General features: G+C 35.9%; 1 long non-coding RNA gene across 1 annotated transcript; it reads right to left on the bottom strand.

Annotated features, from left to right (window-relative positions):
- Positions 1-825: 825 nt before the first annotated feature.
- Positions 826-4,720, bottom strand: LOC111519015. Its single transcript, XR_002724201.2, has 2 exons — positions 4,646-4,720; positions 826-867 (listed from the first exon to the last, which is right to left on the bottom strand). It is a non-coding gene; the product is annotated as an uncharacterized LOC111519015 (long non-coding RNA).
- Positions 4,721-17,980: the final 13,260 nt, after the last annotated feature.

Below are 17,980 nucleotides of genomic sequence, written 5' to 3'. Positions count from 1 at the left end.
TGTTTTGGCTCCATCTCGTTCTTGTGCTTGTTATGCCTTCCATCTGATAGTTTTTGTTGTGCGGTCTGTCAAGTATTTAAGTTTAATGCGCTTAGTCGATTTCGATACCATTTTCGACATCAATGGCATTCACTTGGCAACGTTTAAGAAAATTGAATTACAATGCTTTTTGCTCAAATTGACTCAAAAATTACTGCTTACTAATTGAGTTTTGGGGCCGGGAGCGAGGAGCTAGAGTCTAAAGGAGGATAACCGTCACCAGTATTTCTGCACATTGCGTATACGCCATGTGTATTGAATTTGTAACGGTATTAGTCATCAATTAAGCAACTAATTGCAAACGTACACAGCTTACAGCAAAGTAATCTATGTAAATTGAAAATCATAAAATCTAATTCGAATCCCCGATTACTGTTAATACTGAAAGCTTGTGTCAATTATTTTACAAACACTTGCACAAGTGGCCAAGTAGCTTGGGTGGGTACTTGGCTAAGACTGTTTTGGGCTAGCAAATGAAATAAACGAACATCGCAAGTCGATAAATAAATAATAATTATTGTAAAAAATATTTAAAAGCAAAGAACTTTTTAGATCATTTTAAACTAAATAAACGGCAGTTAGTAATTATTATTTCTTATAAGTATTATTAATTAAGTACTTACTTACCCATTATTAAAGACGATTTGCTGTTGTTGTATTGGTCGATTTGGATTTATTTCAAAATGTTATCACGTACTCGCCTAATGGCGGATTTAAATTAGCACCAACACAAAAAAAAAATGAATTTTCAATTAGCTGAACAATTAGTATTTTTAATTTTTTTTAAATTCAAGTCGTTCGTTTTGCATTATTGAATGTCGAGCCGGACTATTAATTACACACAAAACAAGGAAAATTTTGTTATCATTGCTAGCCAATACACACACAAACACACACACACTCTGAGAGAGACAGACAGACTAATGGCAGCTGAATCAGTTGTTTCTGCTGCTCTTGATTGTCATTTAAATGTGCATATTTAATTTATTTATCAAAAACTGTTAGCCACTGCCTAAAAATAAAATAGAAAGTCCTCACAAACACTGGACAAAAATACTGACAAAAATACTTTTGGTGGGCTTTTCATATAATTTATTTATGCTATTTATTTAAATTTCAACAAAACCAAAAAAAAAAAAAAAATTCGTACATATTTTCGTTTCGTACTATTTATATTTGGGCACATTTTCGGCTTTTGTTTCAATAATTTATGTAAATTATTTTTACTGCAGACATAGGCATTGCGAAAGAGCAAGGGCGAGAGACGGGGGGGAGTTGATGAAATTTTTAGGTTTTCCATTTTGTTGAATGAAGCAATATATATATATTTCTATAGTATATATGTATGTAATTTATAATTCATTTGAATAATGTGCAAAGTGATATGAAAGAATTGTTGTTATTGCGGTTGGCAATGAATACAAAATTTGCCTTCATCTTTGAATATGGGCAATCTAGTGGAAAATATCAAATTCAATGAAAACAGTAGCCCAAAGCATAATGCAAAAATATTTCTTTTATTCTTTTTTAATCCAGCTCTGGGCAACATACAATTATTTTTTATTTAATTCTTTCCTTTGTAAATTATTTTCATTGCTAAAAATATGATAAATTAATACGACTTTTACAATTTGTATAGTGTGATACCTAAATAATTTAATCATGTTTTTGGATGTATCTTTACCACCTTTGTTGTCTTGTCATTTATCTTTCTTATCATTATTACATAATCCTTGAACTTGACTTTTTGTGCTAAAGTTTTGAAATAAGAAGCTTTTGATAACAAAACGCTAAAAATAACAATTAGGAGAAAAAAGTAGTTTACAGTAAAATTTGGTATATGCTAATTCTGAAATGTATAAGGATAGTTCGGTCGATCTTTTGGATATCGTCCACTGAAGCGTATTTTCAATATGAAAGGCTCAGAGGATTATCTCACAAATAAAATACATGACAAAGGATTTTATTTAATGTACCGTGCATTGCATTGTTCTTAACAGTTTTTACAAGTGGAATTTATGTGTATAAGAGGATATTTAATAAATTGTTTTTGCCTTTTCTTATGGCTTTTTTTCGCTGCCGTATAATAATAAATATTAACATTAAATATTCCAATATAATAGGAAAGGGGTAAAATAATATTATTACAAAAAAAAAGCACTTGATTGAATTTTTATGGCCAGAGTTTTATTTATTTACTGTTGGGTCTATCTCATTATTATTTCGCTCTTGCAAATTAATAAATATTATTATTTTGTTTTTTAATTAAACACACACACACAGACACAAACACATACACAGTGAGGTGAAATACTATAAAAATAACTCTGTGGAGTTATTTTCGATTTATGCGCAAAATGCAAAATAGCATCAGGTTTAATTAAATATAAACTTTTCGCCACGTTAAATGTACATTCAAATTGGCCACATTCCAGCCATGAACCATTTGGCTTGCCAGCAAGCCTAATTTTCTTTCCCCTACGAATTTATTGTTGTTCAGATTCAATTTAAAATAATTAAACTGCCGCATATAAGCCTTTTCATTTTGTACTTTTGCATGGGGAATCTTTTCCTTTTTGCGTATTTTGGGGGCAAAGTAGCCACAAATATCATAATGTATATTAGGAGACATTTTAGCCCAACTCTCTCTCTCTCTCTCTGTCTCCCCACCTCTTTAAATTTTAAGCATTTGAGCGTTGCTAAGTAAGATTTATGAGCCACTAGGGGGCATGGCAGTGGCCATGCCTTTAGGTTTTTGGTTTTCTTCTTATTTTTATGTATTTGCCAAGGTCTTTCATTTTGTTTGTTTGTCTTTTTTGTGTATAGAGAAACAAAATGAGTTAGAGGATAGGGAGCGACAGAGAAAAAAAAGGCAGAGAAAGTGAGAGAGAGAGAGAGGGGGAGATTGTGTGAGAACTTTTTGTTCGATGGCCTTGCCCTTTTCTTTGCTCTTGGCAGCGGGGTCTTGAGTTTTCCCACATTTAAATAATTTAAAATATTGAAACATTTTGGGCAATTTGGTTAATGGCCTGTGAGTCTCGTTTTCGAAAGGGTTGAGCTCGTAAATAACCTGAAGGAGCAGCAGGAGCAAACCCTACATTTAGCCGATTACGTTGACTCAGCTGCTTGATTTAGTTTTAAGTGATGCTAAAACATAAAGATAAGCGAGCCAAATAGTTTAGCCAGTCGTTTGTTTCGGCTTGCTCGTGTAACAAATGGCTAACATTTAAGGTTTTTCGGTTCACATGTGACGCACAGAAGCCCAGCAGCCCCCCACCTGCACAATCCGTGCAGTTCTATATATGAATATACACACATACAGTGTACGTATGTGGCTCACTAGTTCAAGGACTCCGCCCACTCTCTCTCTCTCTTGCTGCTGCTGCTGCTGCTGCACGAGTCCAACCCAATTACGCAAAAAGCGTATATGTGTAGAAAAACGGGTGTAACAAAAAAAGATATACATATATATATATTCATCATCATCCAACCTACCTTGACAACCTTTAACCCTAAAAATGCGACCCGACCTAGAAATGTGGCATGCTCCCATCCTAGTTCCTCTCACTACATACATATGTGGTTTGGTTTGCTTTTCCTTTTTTTTTTTTTTTTGCAAAGTTAGCGTGCCGAGAATTTTTGTTTATGCTTCTGGGCAAAAAGATAAACACAACTCACATTCAAACACACACACACACACAAACACAGAGAAAGAGAGACGAGTAGCAAATGTGCCAATGCCAGGCGAACCTGACTGACAACGACATAACCACAAGCAGCCATTCCATTTACAAAGCCAGGCCAGTCAGGCAGGCTGGCAGGCAGGCACACAGTTTATGCAAACGTTCAAGGACATTGCATGGCAGAGCCACAGCCGCAGCCACTGCCACTGCCTCTGCTACAAACTAGTTACTCTGTATTGGTATAAGTAAGTCAAAGTTGCGCCTGCAGGTTATGCAACACTTTTTTTTGTTGGTTGTTTATCCTATTCCGATTTTGTTTTTAGGTTTTAATTGCCGCCTAATTTGTCGAGCTAATTTGTTAAATTTGACACCTCAATGCGCACACAAATACAAGCACAATTCATCTATATATATATATATGTATGTGTGTATATACATAATCAAACATCCACTCACACAGTCAAAATTTAATGACGTCAAAAATAAAACTGGTTCGCTGCTTCTGCTGCTTTTCTCCTCTTCGCTCTTCGGTCAGCTTACCAAAAAATTTCTCTATGTATGCGTATGCGTGTGTAAGCAGCAGCTGTGTGTATATTTGTCTCTCTGCGTGCGTGTGTCTGTGTCTGTGGCTGTGTGTGTGTGCTGTTTTCACTTTCACTTTCATTGATTTTTAAGCATCGCACCAAAAGCATGTCACAAAATTCATTCAACTTTCGGATTTGTTTTTTGTTAGTTTAAAAATTGGTAAAAAAAAATAAACATCCACAAACTAAATTCAAAAAATTTTTATTTACAAAAAAAAAAAAAAACATAAATATATAAAAATAGAAAATTATTCAAGTTTTAAAAATTATTTCGTTCTCGTTTTTTGGGTTATCACAATCACGTAAAATTATCACACAGATTAAAAATTGTTGTGTTACCGAGTTCTTAACCGAAAGGACAACCAGAGAGAGAGGAAGCGAGATAGAGAGACCAATTCTCTCAACGTCACACTGCGCTCGCTGCCAAAACTAAACTGAAACTGAACTCGTTGGCCAAGTTATCTGATTCCCTCAATTGAGCCAAAGCCATGGCCAAGCCGTAGCAGCAACAGCAACAGCAAACAGCGAAAATAATGGTAACAGTTTTATGTCGACAGAGGCGCAGGCGCAGTTCTAACAAATTCATATTCCTTTAGCTTGTCACACACTGTTGCGTTCATTTCCCTTTCTCTCTCTCTCGTGGTCTCTCTCTCTCTGGCTTTCCCTCTTTTTCTCTTCGACACCAAACATGCCACTGCATTGTTTACATTGTGTTTGTTGTTGTGGCAAATGGAAAGTGTATTTTTAGGTGAAATGTTGTGCCAATCTATAAATAAAATTAAGTATACGCCACGTGGGCAGACTGAGATGCTGAGAAGCTGAGTAGCTGATAGGTAAGGTAATCAATGTTGATTGATTTGCTAGAAAAATAAAAGCCAAAAATGAACGGAACAAATAAAGTGATGTCCTCATTTGATGTTTGTATAAGAATCTGTATATTTTCGCATAGAAATTTAATTAAATTATTGAGTTTTTCGTTTTTAACATCGTTTTTGTCTGCATAAAGAAAAGTTAGAAAATGCCGCCACGTGTACCACAAATTACATGCCGTTGGCATGGCTGACCATTATATGACTCAATTTGAGAAATTCTAACAAAAGAGACCGCAAAATGCCCTAACAAAGATACACACACACACACACATACACATATACGCAAACCTATACACACAAAGAATAAGCACACGTGCCATTTCCTGTGCGTATTCTTTTCATTCTTTTTTTTTTTTTTGTCCTTTTTTCTCTGGTTAGTCGACAACAATTTTCACGCTGATTGGTTTCAAGTCATTTTCTCTTGTTGCTTTTCATTTATTTTCTTTATACGAGGAAAGAGTCAACGAGCCAAAGCCAAATGTCACTATCCACTAGTCCGCCACACACATCCCTGCCACCAAGTTACCCATAATATCCATTGACTCTCCTACCTAGTCCCCTATATTGCAGCCCACTCCCACACTCCCAGCCCACATCCACACTCCTTCCTTCCTCCCTGCTCCTCTGCTGGAAGGCACTTTTGGAATTTAATAATGAAATAGCCTTGTCGTCCTTTTGCTTCTGAGAACAATTTTCAATTTTCCACTTTCGACTTTTGCCTTTCGGCAATAAAATGCGTTTGATAAATTTTCTCTCAAAATCGAAGCATGAAAAACTTTTCAAAACATTAAACTGGAAAAGCGGAAGAAAATCAGTTGCAATTGACAGCAAGTAGAAACTAGGGCAATGGTTACGAGGATGCGATCTAACGTTTGCATTTGCAAGAGTGAGTGTGTGTGTGTGTGTGTATTTTTTTTGCAGTGGCTAATGAAATAATCATTTCTAATAACTAATTAAAAACTTTTCCTGATGTGATAGAGAATTTAATTGCATTATAAACTTTTCTATTCGCCAAATCAATTAAATAGCTTTCCCTCATAACGCATACATGTGAGATGTGTGTGTGTGTTTGTGTGTGCGTATATATACAAAGACGGAGTCTTAAAACAGTAAGAAATGCCAATCTGAAGGACAACAATAAAATGAGAGCGAGGACTGTGTGTGTGTGTGTGGGCGACTTTACAATGTGGGCGGTTTCTGTCATTTGTTGCTAGATGTGGGCGTGATTGAGCTGATTTTCAATATTTTTTGACTTCGTTGCCTACCTAATTGTGAGGACAAACAAATGAAATTCTCCACCCACTCCCCATCTACTTGGTTGACACAAATTTTCGTTTCACTTTCGCTCGATTCGCTGAGTGTTAAAGTGCGTGGGAAATTTTTATGACAGCCTCAAGCGTTCTGGCCTAATCATAAATGATAGCCGATGAAAGAACAATTTGGCAAGTTTGAGGCAAAACTTCGATTGCAACAACTCGACTGTTTGTGGTCATTAGGTGGAAGGCTATTGTAAGCGATTTGTAAGCGTATTTATATCTTAGTGACTTTGCACGAATGCTTGCCTATGCCCTGCTACGCTTCCTTCTCCTATATATTCCCCTTTTCTGTGCGTGTGATTGTGTGTGTGGTGTGGTGTGTGTGTGTGTGTGTGTGCTTGGCGTACTTACACCTAATTGAATCCTGCGGGCAAAGCTCTTGGTTCTTGGTTTGGCTCCTGAGGCATGTGGCCTGCCAAAGCGTTTAGAGGGCACCCGCTGCTGCTGATGCGGATGCTTTCTGCGTTTCCCACTCTTTGTTCCTGTCTTCTTGATGGGAATGTGAGAGAAAGAGAGAGAGAGAGAGAAGGAAAGGAAATCGGGGTAAAGGCTATGCGCTTATTTCAGCTCACATCCTGCCGCCGGCACATCGTCAGCGAGTGCCTCTAATTCAATTAGCAAGTTCAGAGCCAAAGCAGCAAATGGCTCGTTAAACACGCTGTGTTTTTGTTCCATTCCTCCTTACCCCGCCTCTTACCTTCTCTACATTTGCAACTTCCTCTCATTGTGCATCGTTCTCTTGCTCTTTCTCTGTCTATGTATGTTTCTATGCGCTTTTGTCTTCCTGCTTAATGCCACTTCACTTGTGTGTTTCATTGTCCTTATTTTTTTTTTAAAACATGTTTTATTACATCTTTTTTTTCTCACTACTCTGCGCTTCAACTGGCGCCATTTTTATGCAGACGGAAGTTGCCACAAATTTATGTGTGTGTAAGTGTGTTTGTATGTGTAATGAGCAAAATATTATAAATTATCAAAGCTTCTCGTTCCCGCGCCGCTTTACATGCTCAAATCCATTTCCCTTTGCCCGTTTTCCTTTTTTTTTTGTGCACAAATTTTGTTTTTTTTTTCGGGTTGGTTGAAGATAATGCCTGGAAATTCTTTAGCGCTTGAACAAACACTTGCTCAGTGACCAGTGAGTGACCCCAACCACATTTCCCTTTCCCCAAGCTCATCCACCACGACATAATTACGAACCATGCATGCATATAATTCTCATTCTTGGAAAAAAAACAACATTATAATAATAATTGTGCATTAAATTGTTATCGAGGTTGGTGTTAGAAGAAGAAGAAGATGAATTAACCCCTTTTGGATACCCTATAAGAGGAAAACAAAATATACGAATACAGATTTACGTTGGATAATATTATCAAATAACTGATTAGGTAAATGTTCATTACAAGGATCAATACATTTTCATACATATATGTACATATGCATATCATATAAATACTTATGTACATTCAATGGATATACATATGTATATTCAAACTCGATTCATTTGTTACTTTCTTAATTTTTGAATTTATAAGACACTCTCTCTTCCCCTTAAATTTAAGCTTTAATTCTTTTCTTCTTGATGTACAGTTTATTCATGTGGGGTGAGTTTTTTTTGTCCCAAATTGCATCTATAACTTATGTAAAATATATAGTTAAAAGCATCTTTAATATTCAATGTTGTTGAAGAGTTTTAGTTGCTGACAATTGAAATGAAATTTGAAAAAGGGCAAAAAAAGTGTCTTTTTATTAAATAAAAAGTAAAAATTTCATAAAGTGTTTAATTTATTAATATTTAGAAATAATCCTAGTTGTAGCTTGTAGTGTGTGACTAGAGACACAGATTAAAATGCTTGTTTGCTTTTTGATTTCAAATCACTCTGTCGGCTGAAATCGTATTGAGCTTTGACTTCCTTTTTTCAATACTACAAATTTTGTTTATCAATTGATTAGATTTTGTTGGTCAAATAACAAACAAATATATCAATTTTGAAGCAAGTTACAAGTTTAAAAAAAAAATACATTACATTCTCTGTATCTTAGAGTTTCAGCTCTTTTAGCAATATTTTGAAACTACAGAAAGGAATGGAAAAACCCAGTCTGGTTGAAAAACATCAAAGATTCAAGTGGTGCTTTTCTTAAGCGTTTAAGAGAGATTTATTAAAGATGTGTTAAGAAAGAGTAAGATGTGTAGGTCGTCTAATGAGAAATTAGTTATATCTACCAACTGGTATTGAGTGCAATTCAATTGAATTTCAATTCCCTAGCTCCTACGTTTGCAGAATAATCATTCCATTTGACCTCACTTCCCAACATATGGCCCTCCTATTCAATGCATATTCTCTTTCGGCCCTTTCTATTGTTACACAAGTGTCTGCCATCTAAGAGCAGCAGCCAACAAACCAACAAGCAACTAACCAGTTTTCAACACCCAAATCCCCAATCGACGTGCCCTTTCGAGCCATATTTTTTACTACGGCCATAAGCTTTGAATTCCGTTTCTCTTACGGTTTCCTTTTTTGCGTTTCGCACATATAGTTTTGGCCTGGACATTGAGTGGAAGAGGCAGTGAGCTGGATGGTGTAGGGGGGGCAAAGGTTTTGTGTGTTGGTTTTCTTTTTTGCTTTCCCTTTTTTTTTTTTTTTTTTTTTTTTGTTTGCAGCTGCAGCAACAAAAGTCCATTATCCTTTTTGGCGTTATCGGTAATCAATTTCAGTGGACCGTTGCCGTTCCTAAAATGAAGGAGTAAAAGAGATGGGTAAACCCAGCAAAAAAGAAAAAAAAAACGGGGGGAAAAAAGAAATAGGAAAGTTTTTAGCCCTTCAGTTTCGTAGTAACACAAAAGCACCGCCAGCAGCATCAGCGGCTGTGACAACAGCAACAACTAGCGGCAACAACAACAACAATTATTGTTAGTTTTGAAATATGCACGACCCTTCGCACACCCACACACCAGCACCGTTATCCTCAGTGGCAAACCATGCCCAGAACAGCCCACACGCATGGCACAACAAAAGCTTTTCAAGTGTTGTTGTCGAATGTTTGTTGCCGTTGCTTTTTGATGCAAGTTTTGTGAGCGAATTCTACAGTGCAATTTCAGTCGCCCAACAAATAATTCAATTTCAATGTGCAGCAATTTTCCTTTCGTTTTCTTTTTTTTTTTTCCACTGAGTTACTGTACATCAACATGGACGTAGCTAGAAATGCTTTTCCCCGGTGGGGCAAGCGGAATGAACAATTTGTTCAAAATTCCTCTAAACATAATTGAGTGTAGAAAAATCAAATTAAAAATGCTTGGTTTCTTTTTTTTTACTTTAAGCTTGCTTTGTTAATCGTAAATTGCCTCCAATGAACATATTTCGAATAGTTAGAGTTGGTTAGAACATATTTTCAACTTAAACTGAACCATTCTGAACCATTCATGCGATTTATAGCAGCCAATGGGGCGTATGTGTAATATTTGATAGAACGCTGAAAACCAAAAACCATAGAATCGGGTAATTCTTAAAGCATGTCGTATCCTTTGTGGGACACTTTAACACAGATTTGGAGCTATATCATTAAACATTCATATTTCATTTAACTCTATTAAGGTTAATATCAAAAAATTGGAATCCTACACCCATGTGAATTGAAGCAGTTGTTGCTGTTGTTCTTGCCACCCACTTACATAGTTGTCGAGTAGTTGAAAAGTTTTTGCTGTTGCATTCGCAATTGGCTTCAAATTGGCTTGTCGAATTAACTGCACGATGGGTCGGGAAAGGGGGGGGAGGAAGGAGAAAAGTGGCAAATGACAGGCAAATGGAAGGGAATTGCGCTTCAGCCTTGCGCTAGATTTGAGTTACAAGCCGCTTTTAATTGAATGCGGCCAGTGGCAGTTCGTCATGGGCTTATGGCAGCTAGTCAGTTTGGCAGTTTAATGGACTTTTTTTTAAATTTAATTACACTAATCTAACTGAAGCTGAAAAGTATGCTACAGAAAGAAAAACGAAATAAGGAATCGAGCCATTTCTTTGCCTTTGAATTATGCAGATGCGCCTGCATTTTGTATGTGTAAGTATAACTTCAAGTTGGCTACTCATTTCAATGCAGTTTCGCCAACCTCTCCCTTCCCCTTACCCCTGCCGCATTCACCACTGGTTATTCCCTTTCAACCGGTCGCATCGTGAAAAAGTGAAACTGTAGTTTACTCTTGAGAGCTTTTCAATTTGGCGGCTTGGCTCAGCTTTCACTTTCCAATTAATTCTTGTGGTCGTCGCGTCCGTCCGTTAGGGGCCGGCCAACGTTGGAGCATTTTATATAATCTTTCCCTTGTTAGCACTCACAGGATACTCTACCCGCTGCATACAAATTGTAACTATTGAACATAATGCATGAAAATTTCTTTAAAGAATCATTTTAAAATGAAAAGTCGTAATATTCACTAGGATCTCTGATAGTTATTTCTTTGGCACATTAATACTACCTAAAGCTAGGAGTAGGGTATAAATGAGCCTGCTTGGCCTTAAAAAATTGTTTTTTGTTTCCTGCTTTACCATTAGTTTTGACTTTGGCTTCGGCTTTTCTATGTAGGTCAGTGCAGTTTTTGGCTTTCGTTCAGACAGAGGGAGCGACAGAGAGAGAGAAAGAGAAACTGAGAAAAGGCGAGAGATGAAAAAGCGTGCCAAACCACGTGACTATTTGGAACAATTGGAAGCTCTCCCAGCTTATCCCTGCACTACCCAACAACAATATACAAAAAGGCAGAGGGTGTGTCGATTAGCAAAATTGAAAATGACAGAAACAACAAAACAAACCAGAGGGCCGGGGCTAACTTCGACCGCGTCAAAGTTTGTATACCCTTGCAATTTTTTTGGTAACTCTTTCCTTACCTATAGCCATTAAAGTGGAAAAACGTTTTATCTAAAAAAGCTGTTTCCGAAAGAACGGCCTACAATCTTAGCATAGCAAATAACGACGATATTGATCAAAGTCACTGTTTTCCACCGATCGTTCCTATGGGAGCTATATGATATAGTTACCCGATCTTTATCAAATTCGGCACAGACATTAATAGATATATAAAACTAACAAATATTTAATTTGAAAGCAATCACTTTAAAAATAACGAAGTTATTGACAAAAGTCACTGTTTTCGACCGATCGTTCCTATGGGAGCTATATGATATAGTCACCCGATCTTGATCAAATTTGGCATAGTCGTTTATATGTGTAATTAACTCACCAATATTAAATTTCACGACAATAGCTCAGAAAATAACGAAGATATTGAGAAAAGTCACTGTTCGTGACTTTGCCATTTGTATGGGAGCTATATGATATAGTGATCCGATCCGGCTGAATCCGAGATATACAACGCCTGCAGTATATACAAGCCTTCATGCAAAATTTCAACTCTGTAGCTCTAACGGTCTAGGAGGAGTTTGCGTTGATCCAGACGGACGGACAGACGGACGGACGGACGGACGGACGGACATGGCTATATGAACTCGTCTCGTCATGCTGATCCAGAATATATATACTTTATATGGTCGGAGATGCTTCTTTCTATGCGTTGCACACTTCTGACCAAAATTAATATACCCTTTTTGCAAGGGTATAAAAAACAAGATGGAATAACAGGAAAACTGGCTAGCCATTGTTCGACTAGAACAGTCCTTTCGGTGCACAGATACAGCTTATTATGCCAAAGATGAGGAACTGGTGTGGTTGATGGGTCGTCGTGGCCAGCAACTGGCAACTGGGTCAACTGCTTAGCGAGTGCTCGTTCTATGGGCTGTTGCTGCTGCTGCCAATAATGGTAAATTGTTGTTGTTTCTTCCTGTTTGGTTGGTTCGTTGTTCGTTGAAAAAATAATATTGCTAAATCTTCATTCCGTTGGCTTCCGTCCTCCACCCATGGGATTGGTATTGCTATTCCTACTGCTCCACTTGACGTATGAGTAATTTTCGCTAAGCGGTTTATGCTCTGCCTGCCATCGAGAGGGAGCAATGCAAAATCCGATATGCGATTTATTTTGGTTAACTGCACATCCAATAAAGTGCAGAAAGAGAAAGAGCGAGAGAGAGAGAGAGAGAGAGAAGGCACGAGAGTCGTTACGTTTGTGTAAATATTGACTTGTGAAAATCGAAATCATCAAAATGTTCATAAAAGTCCAATGAAAAACGTTCAGCGTAGCAAATATTTGAAGCGGCCAACAGACACACAACTGTATGGGTCGGTGTGTGTGTGCCTGTGTGTGTGTGTGTGTGTGTGTTGTGTCCAAATACCGCTGTCCAGCGGATGTGCCATGACCATGGCAAGTTTTACCATCAACAGCTGGCAATCCTTAAAAACCCGCCTCCCACTTGGTTGCTGCCTTTTCTGCTGCTGTTGCTGCTGCTGCTGCTGCTGTTGCCTTTACAGAAAATCACAGCGTATGAATAATGAAAAGCGATTTAATTTTTAACAGCTGCAGTTTGTACGATGCGGGTGAAGGCTCGTAGAAGCAGGAATCGGTTATTCAATGGTCGAGGGTCTCTCTGGATAGTGTTTAGTGGCAGGGTGTGGGAGGTGGAATAAAGAAAAGGCACGCCATGACATGGCTTGCGTGCCTGGCTTTTGGTTTTTGCCTTTTTGGATTCGGGTTTACGTTTGGCTTCCTTCCGTTAGAGAAGTGCGGACAGCTCTTGCATGTTGACCGTCTGAGTGACTGACCAACCGAAACTGAACAACTTAAGTAAGTGGTCTGATTTCACACTTCATTTGGACATTCAGCTGGCTAGAACCGAGCTTCAAGCTGAGAGCCAGATTTTTATTTACTTCATTTACAAACATTCGTGAGAAAATCAAAAATACATAAGAAATTCATGCCGCATATAGTAGGTATATGATAGATCAATTGTAAATGTTGAAAATACATAAACGACTGTAGTCAAGCGAACAACAATGTTGATATTATATTCATTCAAATCTTAATAGTTTAATAGGATAATCACAGATAAATATGTTTAATGGATAAATAGGTAAATTTCGAAGGGAAGTCAAGCGAGCGACACGATTGATATAAAGGCATAATCAGTCAGGAATTATATCAATTTTTTTTTTGTATTTAGAACTTTACACCATGAAGCGATTAATGCTTTTATTTGGTGTAATCGCAATATTCGTGAGTTTCAATATTGAATCAAATGTAAGTCCCATCAAAAAGGAAAAATATTCTGCTCCAATACAAAAGTTTTTTTTTATCCAGGATGCTATTGTTTTCAAAATAACAAATCTCGTTTGCGAGAGCTACAATCAGTCATGGGTCCTGATACATAAATGTCGTTTGAAGGTGATGCAACGCAATCGAATTGGTGCATATTGCAACGCAACTGTTCTGTATCCGGCCCACGATATATCCGTTCATATACAGCTTTTTAAAAAGGCTAGTGGATATAAACCTTGGCTGCTAAACTTTCTCTTAGACGGCTGTCGATTTATAAAACAAGCATATCATCCGGCAGCAAAAATAATTGGAAATATGGTGTTGCCTTACACAAACTTCAATCACACCTGCCCGTATAATGTGAGCGAATTGCGTTTGGAATTTTCATTGATCTTATTTGAGTTTTATCTGTTGAACAGGGTACGCAAATTGTAGATGGACTTTATCTTCAGCCCGAACTATTGAGGCTTCCATTTCCCACTGGTGAATATAAATTATACTTGGGCTGGCATTTTAATAAGAGATTGCAATTTGAAACAAATGCTAGTTTCACCTTTACCGAGAATCTAATAGATCAGTAAATAATATATAATTGTCAACATTCTATGGCCTGTATGTCATAAGTTCTTAGTTGTAAAGTAATTTTAAGATTTATTTCAAATGTTTTTGTTTAAAAATTTAAAGGGTTTTGGTACAAATTTAGTCATTATAATCTATCAGATGAGTTGTGAGTGAAATAATTTGGTCATGCTAGTATATTCATGGTGGAAATTTACATATTTAAATTGCTTAATTAGAACAGTTGACTTTATAATGGGTGATGGAAATAATAGGAATAAATTATTCATTTTTGAGAAAGTCACTTGCTGATTGATTCATCAAAAATAATTATGACCACATCTCGAGATTAATTTTTGGTTTGTTCTTCAATTTCAACAGCTTTAATCATTATCTTATAGATCATTTAGTACATTTTCCTTTGATACAGTTAAATATGATGTAATATAAAATTTGACTTTGATTGACTTTGACGGAGCCATTGAGACTAACTATTTCAGCATCAAAGCGGGAAATCGTGGTGATTTTCCGGGTTCATTAAGTTTGACTGGTCAATTTTGGTTTTCGCAAAGATTTAATATCTAGTTTGGTCACGCTTCAAAACATTTATAATCGTAAGTGTCTCAATGCATTCAAAAACGATTGAAACGTGACAAACTAATGGTTCACATAGAACATTTTTTATATTTCACTCCCCCTTTTGATATTTTGAAACTAGCAGAAGTAGAAACATGATTATCAACAGATTGATGTTTTGGTAAAAGTAACCAGCAAATCCTGAAAACCTTTGTAATGGCAACTTAATTTTATGATTACCATTTATCAGATCCAATGCACCTCACTTGAGTTAATCGATTAATAATAGTTACTTAATTTGCCTCTAAAAAAAAGAATTGCAAGTACAAACAAATTATAATTATCGAACTAAGTGAAGCGTAGTGAATAACTTATATAAAAAAGTTTGTGATTTCGAAATGATTTGCAATATTTTCTGTTTGAGTTTAGAAATCAGCAGCCAACATTAAGGTAATAGTTTAATAGTTTAAAGTATAATATTTGTCACTTTTGTGAGTTTGAATTCCGTTATCAATGTAAGTCCTTCGCTAATACTTAAGAATATTTCGATTTAATACAAGCAATTCATATCTACAGGATGCTATTGTTTTTAAATTAACAAATATGAGCTACCATATGAATGCATGAGCTACAATCAGTCATGGTTTGTGATACATAAATGTCGCTTAAAAGTGCTACAACTGGATAGAATCGGTCTATAATGGAACTGTGTTGCATCCGGCTCCCAAAATATATCTGTCAATTTTCAAATATCAATATCTAAAAGGGCCAATGGCTATACGCTTTGACTGATTAATACACGGATAAATGGATGCAAATATGTAAGGAATGCATATGATCAGATTGACAAATTAGTTGGTGGCTTGGTTTTAGATTTCACAAACTTCAATGACACATGTTCATACATTGTAAATGGTTTATATCTGCCTTCCTTCGGAAAGGAAGCTTTAACCTTTTCCCACTGGTGATTAAAAATTTTCCATTAGCTGGTTGCAAGTTTCACCTTTGCTGAAAATTTAATTGATCAATAAACTAAATTTTAAAAATTGTCATAATTATATAAAAAATATGTTTTTTTTTTTAGATTTTTCTGCAGTATTATATGCCATCCAATAGCATTAAATATTTATTCACTTCAGTTTACCTTCTCATCAAAATACGAAAAAAAAGTAAGTTCAGATTCCAGACCAGTACACTCATAAGACAAAAGGTTCGATTTCGTTGTTCTGTGTTATTGTATGGTTAAATCCAAAACAAGTGTCTCAAGTGTAACACCAGATTAGCCATAAATCAGGATAAGCAGGATTGAAAAATTCGGATAATTCTCAAAAACCCTAAATTTTACGAACTTTGTAACTTAAATAATATTAACCGATTTTGAAAATCTTTTTTTTTTAATATTATTAGTATTATAAAATTGGTCAGATGTTTGTAACGCACAGAAGGAGACGTTTCCGACCCCATAAAGTATATATATTCTTGATCAGCATGAGAAGCTGAGTTGATATAGCCATGTCCGTCTGTCCGTTTATCCTTCCGTCCGTCCGTCTGTGCGTATGCATTTTACTCAGCCGTCTTAAGAGCTATCGGTCTGAAATTTTGTTTCGGGGTTTTTTATTACCCGGGAAAAATAAAGTATGAAATTCATAAGGATCGGACCACTATATCATATAGCTCTAGAAGAACTAGAAGAAACATTTTAATAAAAATCGGAGTATGCTATGAAATTTACATATGTGATAATATTGGATATAAAACCCCAGATCCCAAAATTTGAATGTGATCGGATAAATATAACACACACAGACGCAACGCTACATGAACTGTATGTGTATGCGTGCGTTGCTTTGCTTTGGGAATAAGGGAAAAAGAAGAACAAATTGTAAAATAGAGAGTAAAATTGTTTTGTTTGTATATTGATGAATTGAGTTGCAGAAAACAAATTTTGAACATGTAAAATTATTATTACCGAGGACTGCAAAGGTATATAAACTTCGGCATAGCCGATGTTAGCTTCTTTGATATTTAAATTCAATTTAGAACTGAATTTATAACTATTATCATATTAATCATGCAATTTTTTTTTTCATGCGTGACAATAAACTGCAAAATATTTCAATAAATCTTAATCTGAGAAATATAGGTGGAATCTCCAAAGATTTTTTAAAAAAACTTTCCAAATATTCTTAAATAACCGTTATTTTGTGAATCTGTAATCAGATTTCTAATTGGAAAGCATTATCTTTACATTATATTTACATTAAACCTCAAAAACTAAAATTTTGTGAATTTTCGTAAAAAAACATAATTATTTTTAAATCCAAGTGCTTGTAAAAACGACACAATTCCGATTTGATTGAAATTTAGTCTAGAAAAACGCTATTTATCACAAATTTTAAAACAAAAATCATTATCTTTGTGGATGTTTTTTTTTTTCATGTTTTAACTTTCATATTGAAAGGTAATTTTCCAATTTGCATTATATCTCCAAAAACTGCTATTAAGGGTTTTGGATTGCATTGGCTTAATACGCCACTGTGCAGCTCTAGTATATACATATATAAAGGTTAAGTTGCGAATTCAGAGACAGACAGATAGAATGAAGGGAGATGACAAGAGAACTATCATGAAGTGTAGTTATATACATACATACATTTAAGCAATGACAACAGCTGCAAATCAATAATATCAATAATTTCCGTTTCCAACAATTGCAAATGCAATGAATAAAAACACAACAACAAGAGCAACAGTTGCTACTTACAGCTTACAGCAGCTATACAAAAATTTTCCCATCTGCAGTAATAATAGCAACAGTTGCTACTGGTCCCCCATCAACAGTTCCTAGTAGCAACAAAAACTTTAAACTGCTGAAAGAGTAACTATGGCAAACATTAGCCAGCAGTAACAGGAAGCAACAACAACAACAACAACAATACTAGTAACAGCTGCTAACAACAACAACAACAACCGCTACTATTAGCTTATTCTGCACTAAATCCTTGACTACTTCTCTTTATGGCCATAAAATGTAAGGAGGACTTAAAAAAAATAAAGCAACGGATTCAACGCTTCGACTTGTATGTACATATGTATTTAGCCTGAAGCGAATAAAGTACATCATACATATATGTATAGTCTGTGGGCAGATCAAGTTTTTAAT

The sequence above is a fragment of the Drosophila willistoni genome (assembly GCF_018902025.1).
Source record: "Drosophila willistoni isolate 14030-0811.24 chromosome XR unlocalized genomic scaffold, UCI_dwil_1.1 Seg143, whole genome shotgun sequence".
In the NCBI taxonomy this organism is placed as follows: Eukaryota; Metazoa; Arthropoda; class Insecta; order Diptera; family Drosophilidae; genus Drosophila; species Drosophila willistoni.
The sequence above is the reverse complement of the archived record's forward strand: the minus strand, read 5'-3'. Positions and strand labels throughout refer to the sequence as shown.